This window comes from Neolamprologus multifasciatus, chromosome 9 (genome assembly GCF_963576455.1).
Source record: "Neolamprologus multifasciatus chromosome 9, fNeoMul1.2, whole genome shotgun sequence".
NCBI lineage: Eukaryota > Metazoa > Chordata > Actinopteri > Cichliformes > Cichlidae > Neolamprologus > Neolamprologus multifasciatus.
In genome coordinates this window covers 19210156-19229219 of record NC_140447.1, presented here as the reverse complement: position 1 = coordinate 19229219, position 19064 = coordinate 19210156, and the positions used below count along the sequence as shown (strand labels likewise).

At 38.9% G+C, this 19064-nt stretch overlaps 1 long non-coding RNA gene across 1 annotated transcript; it reads left to right on the top strand.

Annotated features, from left to right (window-relative positions):
- Positions 1-11540: 11540 nt before the first annotated feature.
- Positions 11541-16125, top strand: LOC146511455 (uncharacterized). The gene is made up of 2 exons (XR_014876107.1): positions 11541-12529; positions 13535-16125. It is a non-coding gene; the product is annotated as an uncharacterized LOC146511455 (long non-coding RNA).
- Positions 16126-19064: the final 2939 nt, after the last annotated feature.

Here is a 19064-nt window from a genome sequence, read left to right as displayed (position 1 = left end):
ACAAATGTTTCCCTCAAAGTCCTTTGTGAAGCCAAGTCTCACAGATTACATTTAACAAGTTCAATATCTGCTGTGCTCACTTTTTCGGCAGACAGAACAGCAATGAAAGAAAGATGATTTACATGATAGCTCCCTTCATATAACTGCTGTGACAGTGCCGAGAGACACAATAGCAATTATGGCTTAATCTGGAGGCAAATATCACAGAACCACACTCCGTTATTTGATAAGGAATTAATCTTCTGCATCACAGCAGTGTTGTTTAGAAAACAAGGTGGCTGGTAAGGAGAAGTGTGATACCCAAGGCCAGAGCCAAACAGTGGAACAGACACAAAAATCCTCCCATTCGTCAGTGCATGCTCGCTCACTGATATTGCCACTCTATAAATAGAGAATATACAATATGTTCACAATAGCTCAAAATGGGAAAGCCAAACTTGGATTGGCAGTGAAGCCTGCTTTCAGAAAGTGGTTTAGATTCCTGGTAACCAGTTTATTTTAAGATCAGCTCTTCTGCTATGTTTCTTAATGAAAAGGCCAAAATAAAACCATAATTAGTCCTTTTAAAAAGCACTGCCTGAATAGCCAGGGGCTCTGAAAGAGTAATATGGATTTTTCATTCAAATGCTGATATCAATATGTTACCAACCCTCACAGGAAGTAGACCAAAAGATTGACATCTTAATTTAGGAGGCTACTATGCAAATAGTTGACATGTAAAACTATAAGAATATATATGTATGTATAGCCAGTCGTACTGATGCAGTGCCTGCTGTGATGTTGATGAAGAGATTGCTGTCTATCTGTGGTCCCACTCTCATCTATGGCCTCGAGTTGTGAGCAGTGATTGAAAGAATTGGGATACAAGTGGAAGAACTTCTTCTAAAGTGCGTACTTAGAGATAAAGTGAAGAGCTTGGATAAATCCAGAGGGGTTCAGAGTAAAGCTGCTGCTGCTCATTGAAAGGAACCTCCTGGGCACCTCCTAGGTGAGGTGTTCTGGGCATGTATAACTTGGAGGAGGCCCTAGGGTAGACCCCCCCAAAAAATGGTGAGCTCTTGGATGGCTTGGGAATGCAGAGCACCCTTGGATAGCTCTCCACCGGTAGAGCTGAAGGAGGTAGCTGTGAAGAAGGTTGGATGGATGGATGATGACATGAAATAAATGATAAACCACTTTTGTAGAAACTGGTTTTGACCTGATGATGACACAACATGGCCACCTAAATTATTGCTATTTAATCTAAAAGGGACTGACATCACTCAAAACTACAAATGTGAATCTCACGAGGAGATTAAAAATGTCACTAAGCATCTTTTTCCGAGGAACATAAATGTCACGAAGATCAATTTTCAGTCTGAAAACTGCACTGTGTTGCCATACACAGAGCAATACCACCTCACAGTAATACACAAATGAGCCGTAGGCTTGAAAGGAGTAACACTTTTCTTTATTACTATGGATACTGCCATCGATGCTGCAGTTTATATTCTGCCTTAAGGTTTAGTTTAAAACAAAGATTGTCCTCTGGCGCTGACCTTTAAAAAATAACTATTTGTATTGTTTGTCTTTTGTGGCTGGTTTTGAAGGTGAAGCAGTGAATGAGGATTTGGGCTGAGATGGTCAGAGATGGGTTCGGGAGTCACAAAATACAGAGAAACAGACAAAAAGAGTGCAGCTTTTTTTGTTTTTCACGAGATTTAAAGACAGCACAAAATAGCTCGACACTTAGTAATTAAATGTGTAACAGAAGAACCCAATTATCTGCCATTTCACAGGCTGTTTGGTTTTCAAGAAAAATAAAGATAAAGTTGTAATATGGGCTTTTCATCATTACCCCTGACCACACTCATTTTGAATCAAGCTCTTAAATTGAGCAAAACTCCTTGTCCTTGGACCGCCTGCTTGAAACACCCATGAAGATGTTCTCTCTGTGTATTAGACCTTGGCCAGGGGCACTCTATTTTGATTTTGGTGAATATTGATCTAAGCAGCTCAACCCATTACATTTATCTCTGCAAACACAGTTGCCATGGCGTAAAAGCCACTGCAGAACTAATTTTTGTATCTGCGCTAAAAGGGTTGACAAGAATCAGATAACGATGTGAAATAACCCAACCAGCATAAAACTTTGATATTTTAGTCAGGCGTGGTAAGAATATGTAGCATCTGTTGTTTGCTTCTGGCATAATATATGGGAATAAAATACTGCCAAAATATGCTATGAGTATGTCAAACTGAAATGGATCACAATAGCTTTGTGCACCGATGCATTTTAATCAGTGAATAATGGCATGGGGCAAGGATATAAATCATACTGAGTAAATGTTAGTGCTTTATAATAGCAGGGTTTCCATGCATACGCCACAAGATAATAGACTGGAAAAAAATGTGAAATACACTCTGAGGTAATCTGCCAGTATGAGACTGTTTCTATGTTTTAATGAGACTAAAAATAGGTGTTATTAAAGAGCCTCAGAAGCACTTTTCACATGCCTAATTCATTCCTTCTTAGCTTTGTTGGGAATTTGTCAAGTCAATTTCGACACCGAAATAAAGATATCACCCAAGATTTTTTTCAATAGTATCTGTACATTATGTGAGTCTGAATAAACTGCCACTTATGCCCTCCAGCAATTCATTTTTCTGCAGTTTTGCCATCAATCACTTGAGAGCCACCCCACTAACTAAATATGTGTCGCTGCTCATGCGCCAACTTTCCAAGCGAGAGAAAGAAATAGCCAAAAACCTTCATCGACCCATAGAACGAGCTACAAGCCCTATTGACTGGCTACCTTTCTTGCTGGCCAATAGCTTCACTGCATGGTTACCAGATGGAGAAAGAAAATAAAAGAAAGAAAAACATAGACTGCCTCGGTGTGAACAGATGGGTGGCATCACATGCTGCAAGCATGCACAAATTACAGAGGGAGGCTTGTCGACTGTAACTAGGCAGCACAATGAGAAAAGGAGAGAATAGATGTGCTGCAATCGCCTGTTCAAATGAGGACTGATAGGATAAGGCTACATGCTGGGAAGGTGGAATTTGGTGCAGTCATTTGTATTCTCCAGGAGGACCTGAACTGGCCGACCTTTCACCACAGTTTATATATTTCCAATACAATTATCCAATATATCCAATGACACTCTTATCAGTTTCTGCTCAGTGTTGAGCATTAATTACATAAACTTTATATAAAAGATGTGCAGAGCCTACCAGTCTGAAAAGTGAAGCCAGTAAAGCAAAACTGCGCTAAGACTATTAATTATTAAAACAATGTAATTATTACCCATCAAGGAATCAACTCCACTAGGTCCCTGAAGGTGCTATCTGGCAACAAGATGTTAGCAACAGGTCCTTTAATTCCTGGAAGTTGCAAGATGAGGCATCCATTGATTGGACTTTTTGTGCAGCACATCCCACAGATGCTTGATTGGTTTGAAATATGAGGAATGTGGTGGCCAAATCAACACCTCAAACTCATTTTTGTGCTCGCCAAACCATTCCTGAACCGTTTTTGCGGTGTGGTAGGGCACATTATCCTGCTGAAAGAGGCCATAGACATCAGGAAATACCATTTTTCCATGAAATGTGTACGTGGCTTGCAACAATGTTTAGGTGGGTGGTACACATTAAAGTAACATTCACATGGATGGCCGGACCCAAGGTTTCCCAGCAGAACATTGTCCAAAGCATCACAGTGCCTTGTCTTTTTCTGAAGCATTCCTGGTGCCAGATGTTCCCCATGTAAACACGCCCGGCCATCCACGTGAGGTAAAAGATAGCATAGCTATTTAGACCACCTTCTTACAATGCTCTGTGATCTAGTTCTGATGCTCATGTCCATTCTTGGCACTTTCTGCAGTGGACAGGGGTCAGCATGCACACCCTGATTAGTCTGCAGCCATCCAGCCCCACATGCAACAAACTGCAATGCACTTTGCATTGCACCAGCATGAACTCCTTCTGAAATTTTAACTACAGTAGTGCATCTATTGGATTGGATCACACAGGCCAGCCTTCATTCCACGTGAGTATCAGTGATGTTTAGACACCTATGACCCTGGAACTGGTTCACCACAGTTCTTTCCTTGGACCACTTTTGATAGACACTGACCACTGCACCTCACAAGATCTGCAGTTTTGGAGATGCTCTGACTCTTGTTCTGTCAGATTCTTATCCCTGACCATTTTTCGTGCTTCTAAAATCAACTTTGAGTACAAAATGTTCACTTGCTCGCCAGTATAGTCCACCTACTGATATGTGCCATGATGAAGAGATAATCAGTATTATTCACTTCAGTGAATAATTAATGGTCATCTGTTATACCTGATCAGTATATATATATATATATATATATATATATATGCACGTGAAATAACCATACTTATCACCTGATTTAGGACCTTTGTGAAATCCTCCTCTAATGTGTTTAGATTTAATGCAGTATAATGTGATGAGCTGATGCTAGCTCACAGTGTAACTGTGCCTATAATTGCCTTTACCAGGATGCTGTTATGACTGTAGATTTTAGCTTTTTTTTAAAAAAAAAAAAGTCAGTAACTACTGCTAGGAGCTTTAGGTTTCCACTTATGAGAAGATCTTGTACTGCTGTAACAAAACATATTTACGGAATAAATATCTATTTGCTTCTATTCCTATTAGTATCTTTCTGCTGCTTTTTTCATCTTCTGGTTTTTAAGAAGTCTTGTTCACAGGCTTGAGTCTACTCACCAAAGGTCTGTAGGTCTCAGTGTCTGTGTAATGGATTAGCTCCTTCCCACTCATTCACATAAAACCTGTCACTAATTGAAAATGTTAGTCACAGAAAACCATGTCTGGACTCCTGCCTGGTGCTGTTATCGCTGGAAAAAATACTTTAGAATATGCTCAAAAAAGAAGAAATTTAGGATATTTCACAATGACATATTACAAAAGACACACTGTTGCTGAAATTCCTGTTGGAGCCAACATAACAGTATTTGCTGGTTGTGAAGGGATTTTGATTCATCTGCTACTTTATCCCAAGATAGCTTCATTAGAGAGGATAGATCTTTGGCAGAGACATTTCTCCTGATACAGACTCAAACACAGAGAGGTGTTGTGCTCTATTAAAAAATGTTTTTGAAGTACTGCCTGCTGTCATTTCCAGCTCGTGTCCTCTTTGCATCATGAAGTGACCCGAGTGCATGTGAAAATAAGACAGATGTGTACCCAACCAAAAGTGACCATCCTCTTTCTCTGTCTGTTATTCGCTTGCTCTTGTGTGGGTCTGGCTTGAATGATCCTATTTATGCGACCAGGCAGCTGTCAACAGGACAGCCTGGCAGACTGCAAGCCACCCTGAAATGTAAAAAAGCTATTTCTAGGACTCTACAGAATAAAAAATTGAAGCTCAGGAGGGAATAAATCATGCCACTGTACTGAACAGCATATGCTCAGTGGATGTGTAATCAGGTCATGCTGCTTTATTGTGTTTTCACTAATAAGGCAACAACCCACCCTCTAAAAATGTCATCAAATATTATTATAGTCTCATTTCAGTGCAACTATTTTTCTCAAATTCACAGTTAGACCTTATCAAAGACATATAATGAAAAACAAAGGTCGTGTCAACACGTGCAGCATTATGCCAGAAAATAATGTGTTTGTGAGGCATGGGGACTGAGTGAGGAGAGGAGGGGAGGAAGAGAGCAATGAAGAGGAGGGGGTTGAAGGAGGCAGAATAGTCACACAAAATGAGACATGAGTCATGGTGACGGTGACGCAGATGGACGGGTCAGGTAAGAGCACCCATGCCATGTAAACACGAAGCCACAGGCAGCAGGCAGAAAGGAAATTTGTCACATTATCTGAACAATAAGGTGAAGCAAGACTCTCCAATCAGTGAGTGCTGTAACTCTCCCCCTTTTGTTGCATTATGGTATATTTGCTGCTGTTTGATGTGGCATTATCCCCAATCAGAAATTATTTGAAGTCTATAAATTCATGTTAGACCTACTTGGAGTGTAGTACAGTATTAAGATAGAAACACACTGTAACTTGAAAATGTTTCGTGTGTTTAAAACAGCTTCAATTAGTAGCAACAGTGAATCAAATGACTGATGTACTGTGAAAAAGCAGCTTATGTTGATCCATAGAGAATTATCTCTAACACTGCAGCTGCCTTCAGTTTTATGGAGTGTTTTGCATCTTTTATGTTACTGTTTTATTGTCTCAAAGCTCTTGTCAGCCATCTCAGCTGTGATTTATAACAAAAATAAAATAAAGTAAAAATCCTTCCTGAATCCATTGTGGACTACTTGCTTAGCACCAAAAGATAGAGCAATGGAATTAATGACTACTTAATAAATGTAGCTTTTAGTGCCTCCAAAGACATTTAAGTGATTAATGTCAGGAGCAAAAATTGAGCTAAAAATAAATAAATCCTTTACTAGGTTTGAATTCCCAATCTCAAATTTATGGAAAACAAATTGTAATGGTGCAGGTGTCAGCTGGAAGTGTAAACAGCCATTTGTCCAAAAATGTTTACCAGATCGACTTTATAAGGTGACAGTGTACACTGTCTGGACACTTCATTAGGTACACCTTGTTAGTGCTGGGTTGGATCCTGCCTTGATTCTTTATGACCCATATTCAGGAAGGTGCTGGAAACATTGCTCAGAAGATTGAGTTGATACTGACATGATTGCATTGCACAGGTACTGCACATCCATGATGAGAATCTCCTGCACTGCCACATCGAAAAGGGACTGTACTGGATTGAGATCTGGGGACTGTGGAGGTCATTTGAGTGCAACGAACTCATTGTCTCTTTCTGACATGGTGTGTTATCCTGCTCGAAGCAGCCTTCAGAAGATGGGTACAGTGTAGTCATAATGACTCAAGAACAACACACAGGTAGAGTTCGGTGCTTACTTGATGATCAATTAGTATTAATAGGCCCAAAGTGTGCCAAGAAACTAGACCCTGCACCATTACACAACTATGTTTCCACCTTGCTGTAACTCAAACTAGAAGAACACCTATGAGGACCCCTGTTTAATTAAAGCAAAAGTAAAGGCAAAGAAGCCTAGAACATTATTAAAATTGTTTTTTGTTTGTCTTTTTTTAGTAAAAGAAATGCTTACAACAGAGTATAGCCTCCACTCACTTTCAATTATCCTTGCCTGATCTTCAGGGATTAAGGAAACAAAAAGTGAATGTGTGAAAATGGGAAAAGAATTTAGGTTTTAAATGGAGCTGACAAACGCACTGAATCTAATGTACTGAATCAGAGGAAAAGAAGAGCTTAATTATATGTTCTTCTGCAGCGGTGTTATGATAGCTTTTTAATTCTTGGCACAGGAATTCTCACGCAGAGCAAAGCATCATGGCAGATGGAGTCTATAAATTCATGTATACTTCCTCTGTTATTTCTATTTGTTTGGGTGTTTCTGTCTTGACTGTGAGTCAGATATTGATATCTGAATTGGAAGAGGCATTATTGTACAGTGTTACCCATAATGCTACACTGCTACATGCTCATTTAAAAAATAATATCAATTTTAAATAAATTCTGCATTTGACAAAGACATAAAACTGACTATGAGGACTGGAAAAAATGGGAAAACATGGCTTGAGGGATGTCATTGGACACTAGATGTACATCTGCTGAGAGTTAAAATGCCAAGCTCTGCAGAAAAATATTCAGCTATCCCAGCATTTTTAAAGGAAGAGTGTGTTCAGATTGTTTGTCTTTTGCTGCTTCATAGTAAGACCATATCTTTGGCTTCTTGTCCCAAACAATACTTACAATACAATACACTATTCACGTTTGAGCCAAAGATATGGATGAACTTTTCCATGTCAGTGTTCTCATGTGTGTGGTGATGAGTAGACATTACAGTCATGTTATTATTAAATCAGCAGGGAAGATAAAAGGATCCTTTAGCCCACACTGAATTGCAGATAGATAAAAGCTCCTGGCAGCAGTCTGAAAGCAACATTATCAAAGAAGACAAATCCAATCATAGGGGCAAATAAGCAGGGGGTAAATAACCCATATTTTTTTCATAGAGCATAACTTCCATATATGAATTTAATTAGTTTCGTTTTTTTTGGTTTAATTAGTTTGGTTGCTATGAGTATAACGATGAAATGTCAAAAACATCTTACATGTTTTAGACACATTACAACAAATTCCCAAGGTAAATAAACAACATCATAATTTGCATAATTAACTACATGAAAGCCAGCTGAGGTCTTTTTGCATCATAAAAGGAAACTGACTCTTTGCTTTGTTTTGTTTTGTTTTTTTACTGGAATGCAACTTTGAAAGCATCTGTTTTGAACCTCTTTCTACACCTGGATCTATTTCTGCCTGAGTTTGCAAACCTCTTATTAATGCTTAATTACTTCTCATATACCTACACATGACAGAACTGAAGTTAATGGCTTGTCATTTAATGTATGAGCACAAGTGACTTGATCTATTTATCTGCATGAAGAAACAGTTTATTGAATTGGATGATGGAGGTGAAAAAACATCAGAGAGTTTGTAATGCCTTTAATTGTGTTTTCCTGCTGTGCCGGTGGCATTCTTTTAGGGCAAGCAAGGCAGGCAGTGCTTGCCCAGTGAAATATAAAAATAAACATCAGTACAAAACTACTAAAGTGAACACAATCTCTCTCCACACATGCCAGAAAAAGCTCTGTTATGAAACGTATTGCCTGTTTGTATCCATCCTTTAAATGACTGCCATCTCATGGCTGTTGTTGGCTATCATCTCTGGGCTTTCTCTGTTTTTGTCTGTTTGACAAGCCACTGAAGATGTATAGCATTTGCTGTTTTCATGGGTGTGCCCATGCTTCTGTAAAAAAGGCTGTAGCTGTGCAAGCTGACAGGTGCCTTACTTTTCTGTAAAAGTCACCCAGAGCAAGCCAAGCTGGTCAACTGCTAGCTATATATGAGACACTGCTAGCTGTGTAACAGAGTTGTTTTTATCTTATGGTCTAACACACAGGTGTCGAGGGCCGGTGTCCTGCAGGTTTTAGATGTGTCCTCGATCCATCACAACTGATTTAAATGGCTAAATGACCTCCTCAACATGTTTTGAAGTTGTCCAGAGGCCTGGTAATGAACGAATCATTTGATTCAGGTGTGTTGACCCAGGGTGTTATTTAAAACCTACAGGACACCGGCCCTCAAGGTCTGAAGTTCGACACCCCTGGTCTAACACTATGATTCATAATAAAAATGTTCCCAAAATGTTGATTAATTTATTTTAAAGCACATGAATTACACAAGACACTTTGATACCAGGAACTATTTTTGATGAATGTGCTAAATTAAACTAACTAGCTGGTCTTTAGTCTATATGTTGGATTTTACTGTATTGATAGTAATATTTTCATTCATCTGATTCTTGTAAAGGAAACCAAATGTGAAATGTGTGGCAGATATATGGCATTTACATTTGTATTATAAAATATAGAGAATCTTTAGCACCTCATTTAAGAAGCTTCGAACCCTCTGATTTCTCATCCAGCTCATTATGCTCCATCTTTAGCCACATGATTGTTCACTTGTCTTGTCCAAAAGCCTCTCACCACTGTAGAGCATGCAGTAAGTAAGACCACTTCAATCTGCCAAAGGCCATTACTTGAATGCAAATGGATCCTACTTATCCTTTTCATTCAATTGATTGTTTCAGACAAGAACAGCCTTCAGAGGTTACCAGTGGGTCAAGAGAGGAAGGGAGTTGGATGCAACCAGAGTGCAATGGGAAATGTGGTCAAGGATGGAATTAGAAATGTAATGCTGAATATAATTAATTTTTAATAAAGTAGCAGTTTATGTTGTGTATATTGTATACTTTTCTATTGTTTCAGATTTTCAATGCTTAAGTCTGGAAAATGCGGCATTTTGGAGCTGTTAATGCCTTAACATCAATTTATGACACACAAGACAAAAAGCAAAATTGTTAATTTTTCAGATATTGGGAAGACAAGGTCTTCAATTATTCTGTCAGCTTTTGTGGACAGAAGAATGCTACTTTGTGAGGCTTTCTCTTGTGTAAGTGCTCTACCCTCACTTTATGAATTTAAATGTATCATCAGACATCATTATACTGTAAGTGCTGGTAAAGACTGCATACATGAGTATGAGTTTGGTTTCACATATCATACTGGAATTGTATGCTGCTTGGAATGTCAGGGTGGGAATCTAGGGCAGCAATTTAGCAGTGGAAAGGAAGAGAAAAATCAGCAGCTGCCAGCTGGCTAACTTCAGGGCAAAGTGCTGTAGTTACGTCTACCAAATGAGCTATTATGGTTGGAAAGAAAAAACCTTGCTACACCCCATCAACACCTATATCTCCATCTTTTTCTTCTTCTTTCAGGAGGTTGTGTACTTTGCTGATATAGCGCAGTACAGGTCAAACCTTAAAAACAAAGCAACTGCTCAATCAGTGTAACTGGATATAACAGGGGACGGTTAAAAAAAAAGTAGCAGTTCCATAGATTTCAAGATATCTTGCAGAACCCTATGATTATGTCCTTCTGGTAATTTCTAGTTGCCATGGGGACAGGGACAAGGTAATCAATTAAAGCACGCATTTTGGTCTGCTGGAAGCAAAAGAATAAAGACAGAACACAGTATTGCTATGCTATAGAGAGGGCTTGTTACAGTGTTTTTTGCACTGGGAAGCTCCACTTAATTCAAAATATTGAACTTATGCATGGACCATGCATTCTTTCTTTTATAAATTTTAAATAATTAAATCAGCTTGTCTGAGTTTCCTGGCTTTTACAGACAGAAAGACTAATTAAGATGACAAAGAGTGATTAAGGTAATGCTAAGGTATTAATTAACCTTTTCACTATATATGATGGAGTCCTGTCTACTAAAGTGCACGCAGAGAACACAATGTACTAAGGAGATATTCACCTCTAAATCAATGTAACACTCCTCCCAGAGCTTTGTGTCTTCATCGTCATTTTTGTGAGACACATGCATCTCCAGGCAGGGCGAAAACACTAAAAAGACCACAGTCACATTATCAAAGGACACTAGATAACCATTGTGCTAACTTGCCATCAGCACTTTCGAAACATCCCACCCACACATGTGTGCACACGAGCAAACGCAGATTCATGCGCATCCAGAAGCCACAAACATAAATGCAATGTTCCTTCCAGCTGATGGACTGGTGTTGACAGCCTGGGCTCCTGATGACTCACAACCAGATAAGTGATTGTCCAGCCGTTTTTGAGTCACCTGAGTGCACTGATCTCTATCTTCCACAGTAATTGCAGTCACAGGTGGAGGCAGCAACCTGAACCCACTGCCATTTCTGTTTGCATTTCACTGGGTAAATATAGACTTTAGTGTATATGGGCCTCTTCCTGTCCCCCATGGACTCTGGAAAGCTGAATAATGCTATCTGCCAATGCAAAACCTACCCATTCATAAAGTCACTATTATTATGACAGATGGTTAATGTTATCAACTGATAGCTCTTCTAACAGCAGCTTAATGAGATACATAACAAATGAAATTCATGGTTACATTAGTAACCCGAACAAACGTTTAATGGAAAAGCTCTTGAGAGAAGTCGGACCATTTAAACGCAGGAGGAAGATGGACGTAAAGCTTTCAGAGAGCGGGAGAAAAGCACACGCAGCATCGCCCTGCTCTGCAAAGTGATTACAAAAAAGGGAATCTCAAGGGGGTGCCGAGTATTTGTGCAGCTCAGCTGCTATTGGGGAATGTGGCTCTGGCCTAACCTGATAAGAGCCCATTTTCACTTTAGTACACAGGCACACACACACACTCCCTCAAACGATTTTCCACTTTTTGCCATTGTTTTCAAATGCTCCTCTGCACATCCCCTGTCAATTCTCACCCCCTCCCCGCTCTGTATGAATGTTATTACACCCTCTGTATCTGTGGGCTCAGGTTTTGTGAAAATAATGTGGCACACAGAACCACAGCAAGCAAAGCCCAGCATTACTGAACAACAGTTACTCCAAAAATAATCATGAAAGGATTTCTCAGATATTCTGCTGTTTGATCCTGTGCTACTGAACAAGCCAAGAGATCAGAGAACTCAAGACAGGTTTTTGTTTTTTTGTTTTTTTATGTGTATTTATGGCACATTCAACATAATGCATGTCTACCAGATTCAGAGCAATGTTCTTTTTTACCAGAATAAATGCGCTGAATGTTTCATATTTTATGTGCAAAGTGAATTATTTAAATTGGTTTATTTTCCAACATGAAAGATTTAGAATTGAAGAGGCAGATAGGCAGTTCTTCGCTTGCCCTCACTCAGCGTCACACCTCTGACAGAGCTACAGAATCATTTTTCCACATTTTTTAATCTGTATGCGTCGCCATTCCCTCTAATCCCTCCACTCCCTGGTGTAGTAAGATGGTGCTTCTATTTTGCTCCAAAAAGCTGACACACTTCATTCTTCTCTATCGTACTGCCAGCTCTTCCCTGCAGGAACATACTTATTTTTCCCATACCCCATTTTATCAGGTAGATTGATGCTTTTATGGTTTTTCACAAATGCTGCTGCTGTCTTACTCAGGCTGTGGTGTTTTTACATGTGTGCTGAGCAGGGCCAAAGCTGATATTTGTGTTAGAGGGTGATAAATCATGCTATTGAAGGTGTTATGTTTTACATAAATAGGAGATTTTAATATGTCTGTAGCTCTGCAGGCCACTTAGATAAAGGCTGTGTTGTGCCGTTGTGTCACAGCCTTACCTAACAATACTATGATGATATATTCTATTTTCTGAACGATAAAAACATTGTTCTATGTTTCTGACATTCCGGTTAATTCTCGGAAAATAGCTTTTCAGGCTACGCATGTATTTGTGAATGGTATGTTATACTGTGTGCATGTCCACGTTTATATACTGTGTCTGAGGAGGGCCAAAACTCTGCATGCATTACCCTGTGGGGTCATAGTTAGCTAGTAAATGAGCGTAACACTAAGAGACATCTCCCCATCGGGTCAAAACTAAGCCTGGGTGGTGGTGGGGATGTCACAGCAAATATGTCACAGGCACAGGAAAGCAGCAGGGAACGCGCTAAGGCGTGTTTCTTCATCTGATCATATTCAGAGTGAGAGGCTGAGCTAAACCTTTATCCCTCTGCCTCATCTGCTGCTCACCAGAACAAATGGGCTTCCTGATCAGACAGACAAGAAAGGGAGAAAACCGGGAGCAAGAAAAACTGCAGACTCTGAAATCTCTATTTTTATAAATATAAATGTTCTGGCATGATGAAAACAGATGCAGTAATTTTAAAGATGTGCCCCCAGGACGTTATGTCATTACGACGTAATGAAAAATCAAAATTTGCATTTAAAAAAGAAATGGAACGAGCATCCGCTAGAGAATGACTTATGGCTTAACATCAAATTAGCTGGACTTTCAGTACGTTGAAGAACTAATTAATGCACCTGAGGGAGACATTTGGTAGTGATTTAAAAAGTCAAGCACTGAAAAATTGTCTTGTCTTTGATATTTACACAGGACTAACAAAAACGGTGGCATCTCCTCTTCAGGTTCAGAGACGAGCACACTAGCAGATGGGACTAGGCCTGGTATCAGCGGGGTCATTCTGGCGGAAGAACAACATGTGCTGTCTTGTGTGGCCAGCTCCTCACCCCTGCTGAGTGGCAATTAGAATGGAAATAAAGCAGGGCATCCTCACTTATCTTCCTAATGGCTGTGGTATCCTTTTCGCCTTATCTCTAGTTCTGCTGTCATCAGGAAACCATTGGAAATTGTACAAGATTAAATATCTGTTTACTCCCAAAAGGACTGCTGCAGAATTTTATGGTGTCCAGAAGGTTTTTGATAAACACTCAGAAGGCCCCCAACTTTTCACTGGACATCACTATGGAGTGGTATGATTGCATGTCATTTTATCATTACCTCTCTAACCGAGAAGATTTTTTTTAGTAGTGTTTTGCTTGTTGAAAAAGTTTATTAAAAGAGGAGGTATAGCTGGTCATTACAAATCGGAGAAGATCGGTTCGATCCCTGACTGCTCCCAGCTCCATGCCAGTATTTTGCCCAAATATCCTTGGACCTAACTAAGGATATTTGGGCAAGATGCTGAACACCAAGTTGCATTCATCATCATCACTGTGCATATTAGATGATAAAAAAAAGGAAAGCAGTGCTTCAAGTGGAAAAGTCCTACATAGAAATAATCCATATAAGGCATGAAGGGAATGATATATGGAGATGTTAAGTATCCTGTTACTTTAGACTTTGATAAAAAAAAAAAAAAATCTTTAAAAGTATGCTTAAAAATCTACAATAGGAAATAAGAACTTTAGACATATCTGCACATCATTAACAGACACGGCGATTACATTCCTGCACTCTATGATACTGGCTCATATTGAAAATTGTATTACAAGTTGGTCCTATAAGAGCTTTGCTGCTATTGGGCCAATCGAGGTATGCTACAAAAGAGCATTGAAAATATTACATAAGAAACCTTTTTCATATCACCATTGTCAAATTTTAGATAAATACAAGTTTCTAAATGTTACTAATTTCAAATTATTGAAATCTGCCTGTCTAATATACAAAGTTATACATGGTCTGGCGCCTCCACCAATGAGTGATTTTGTTAAACAAAAGTCTAGCAGTGTTGCCGGGTCTCGACTGACTCGAGCCACTGTTAGAGGTGATTGTGAATTGGCATTTAGACGGACCAGCTTTTCACAGAATGCTCTGTCATATCAGGGAGTGAGCTTCTGGAATAGTCTTCCACTGTCAGTGAGGGAAAGTACAAGTATCCCCATCTTTAAGAGTCACTTAAAAGGGAGGCTGAGGGACACACAAACATGTGATCATATTTAATAATCATGCTTTATATTGAAGGTGAAAAAGAGTTAGTGGATTAAAAAAAGGGAAACAACTATTAGTATAATGGGTCAGTGCAATATCAGGACAGTCAGGGCATGTGCAATACTGGGGTTTGTGCAACATAATTGATGTGTTTCCGTTATTGTCATCTATATTGTCCTTTGTTGTCCACTCTTCTTGTCATTGTTTGTTCTAGTATAATGTGATCACTGTTTTTGTCCTTGTCACATGACCTGTAAATAGTGTCTCTGTATGTTTTTACTAACTTGTGTTTAACACCAACCTGCCAGAGGGTCTGCAGATGGAAATTAGCCCAAGGCTATAATCTGGCATATTTACATTTGTTAAAATGTTCATTAGTATGTATTGCCCCACTTTCTAAATAAAATGAATAAATAAACATGCTATGAATAAAATATGATTGTATTCATAGTTTGTATCCAAATCAGGACAGATGTGACCTGATCTCACTTTTAGTTTTCACATGTCACATTTCAATGTGTCATGAAAAGCTGCCTAGTTAGTTAAAAATATACTGTGGTATAACATCATTCTGTAAAAAGCTTATTGTTATTCACAAATAAATGCCTATTATCCATTACCTGCTACCTACCTAATCAAAGTAAATATCTGTCATGCTACCCTTATCTGATTTGCTTAGTTGATATCATAATTAGACATAACAAGTAATTAAAGACTCTCATGTGTTTGGGCAGCAACCCAACCAGTATGAAGCTACTGTCAACAGCTGGCATAGTCTGTCACATATTAGTGTTTAAGGCACTCAAGTGTTAATTTTATCATAACTTTGTGGTGTGAATTACGGTAACAGGTTATAACATGTATGTTTCTGAATACGTTTTTTTGGGGGGGGGAAACAAAACAAACTTTTTCAAAAAGTTTTTTTTTTTTAAATTAAGCATTTAAATGAACAGTACTAAACAATGAAAAGAATGCTACACACGTAGCATATCCATGTGTATAAATAATAATAATTATGTCGAGCATGTTAAAAACTGGTTTCAACAGGGAAAATTACACAAACCTACATTTTTGCTTGTTTTTACTGCACTATCACCACCTCCAACTTCTAAAAACTACGTGTTACAATAACAAAGAGAAAAATGAATGGAAAATGAACATATACAGAGTTTTACAGTGAACTGTCTTGGAGGAGGTTTGTGCTCTCGTAGTGCTTCTTGGCTATAATATGATAATAATTTCTAAGCTCTTTTTTTTTTTTTTTAATTTGCTTTAATTTTGCAGGAATGGTTAGCACTCTAATGCACTGAATGAAGATGGTGACCGTACTATTACACCTGCACTTTTGTTTTGAGCTTCGTGTAGCCGCACAGAGCTGTGAGCATGTCTGTGGAATTCAGCAGAAAAACAGTGAAACTGACAATTCTTTAAACTGCTATTTTATTTTTTTCTGACTAACAACCTGCTGTGTTCATGTGACTAATAACTGTCATTTCTCAGAAACAAGGTAGAAGTACGGGTCTGGTGGTAAAATTCCACAAAAGTTCTTAAAACCAAAAACATAGGGGATGTTATGACTCATAACATCCCCTATGTTATGAGTCATACATAAGGGATGTTAGGGTTTCTTACTGATATGATTTTTCTCTCTAACACTCACTGTTTTCATTTTCACTAGCATTATATGCTGTAATATGCAACAACAAGCCAGTTGCTTTTGTCCTACTTTCCTTTGCTTGTGTTTCAGAGCAGCAAAGACTGAGCTAAATCTAGTGCACATAAACTGGGAAAATATCACAAGTGAAATATTTTGACTTTTGGTGCAACATGGCAGCTTTTTTTTAAATTTGCACATCTCTTTGTAATCACCCTGGTCTCATTCAAAAGGTGTGAAATGCTGCCGATTGTCAAAACCACCAGTGTCTCAAAATTATTCCACGCGTGGTTTCCTGTGGCAATGGTGTTAGGACGAGTTCTCACAGGTTTCTCACTCCCAGCTAAACCCCCCTCACATTTAAACCCACTGGGTTAAAAAAACAAAAATAATCATCATCATTAAAAATAAATAAATCAATAAAATAAATAATAAAAATAAAACTGTAAAAAGTTATATATAATAAAAAAAACATTTTAAAAAGTATTTACAAAAATTGATATAAATAATTTTTAAAAACTGGGTAAATGTTATTTTTCTATAGGACAGATAATATTGTGTTCCTAAACCAATCTTGTAGTTTTCAGTGCCCAGGTTTATCTAAATAGTGCCTACATCTAATTAGCGAGTGAAAGTGGAATACAAGAGAAAACAAACAGGGCACAAATCACTGGTACCTGACCGAAAATCTGTGACTTTCTCCAACAACCACCAACAAACAGTCTTTCTCCCTTTCCAATAAGAACGAGGGCTCCTCTACATCACCTCATATGTATCTCCAAGATACCAGTGGCAGCAGATGATGCCTTAGGATTCAGTTAAGTTCAATTCCCTTTTGTTTATACAGAGCCAAATCATAGCAACAGTCACCTGAAGTCATCCTACAATAACAGAGAGAAAAAGGATGGGAACATATCGTGGGACGATCAGCAGTTTTAAAGGGAAGAATTCAAGCTCACATGCAGTTTAGTGTATATGGACGTCTTGTTTCCTTGAAGAGCCACTGTGAATCAGTTTGAAGTTGTTATAATTGATCATGTTTATCCAGTGATGAAACATTTCTGTCCTGAGGGGAGTGGTCTCTTCAATGGGTTGACTGAATGGTTCGATCAGAATGCAAATGGTGCAGCTAATATGGTACGGCTTTTGTAGCCCCGCAGTTAAACACCTTTAAGAGAGTTTGGATCGATGTGATAGACGGCATTTTCCATCACCAGCATATAATGAGGGATTTATTGTGTAGAAGAAGGGTGTTCAACCCTTCTAGTAAAATTCCAGGGATTTGAAAAATCAATTCCAAAGTGCATTAAAGGAGATTTGGTGTGACATGACTCCTAACTGGGGCAGTATACTGGATTTTTCTTCTGCATGTAGTTATTGTACCTTGATTTAACCAAACTACTTTCTACTTCTCCCCAAAAAGTATTGCCTCTTAGTCAGTTTACTACAGTACACATCAAAGACAGGTATATACACAGTGCAGGCTAAAGTTGAAATATAACCCACTTGTTTATAGAAGATTGTTTTCCGTCCAAAGGGCTAAAGTATGTGTGGAACAACAATTTACAAGCAAATCTATGGTAATGTTTACTGGAAGCAATTCTAATCTCCTGCTCAATTAGAAGCATAAAGCCAGTCGATAATGACGGCAAGAGGTGGAAACAACTTCCTAATGAATTCAGACCCCTCAGAGTGACAGTCCTCTTGCATGAATGAATGTAATTACAGCCTGTACATTGGTGGTCTGACACACAGGCACCTTCCAGGATTATTCCCAGGCTCTGAGAGAACAAACTGTGAAGAACACCGCGTGATGCATGTATGCAAATACACCTCGCAGCACTTCCAAATATAGTCTCCATCCCGACAAAATATTTGTGATTAGGGTGGGAAGGTGCTGAAAGCAGAAAATAGAAGTTGACGAGCGTGTTCGTGGTGTGGATTTGTGACCACACGTGAACAGAAAAGCAGACGTTTTTAGTATTTAATCTTTATTTTTTACATTAAGAAGTCACTATATTGCTACACTTTATTTTATATCCCTTGAAGATCCACACATCCAAATCTGACCTACTTCATGTGACAGCGCCGCACATTAACCGAGCCACAGGAACAGCATTATGTGGAGACGTGTGACTAACGTGCGCGCACCAATTGTATGTTCACTCTCTTCACCCTTGTATTTATACCTTTTCCATCCTTCCCTGTAGTTATTCTGTTTCACAATTTGTCATGCTGCAACGATAGGCTGAGGCAACGGGCACTATGCTGGTGCCTGTGAGCCGAGCCTCTTAGGGGTTGAGATAAAGTTAATCTGACGTGTGGGTTCAGCTGCGTCACAGCATCCTTTGAAACAGTCTCAGGGAGAAAAAAAAAAAAGGAAGCAAGGCATGTTCCTCCAGAGGTGGCACCTCCTTACACTCCTCCTGGCATGCAGCTGCTGGCTTTTGCCTTTGGCTGCTTCATCTAACCTCACATAGAAGAGAAGAAATAGCATATCTCCCCCTCCTGACTTACAATGGACACCCGCAAACACCATCC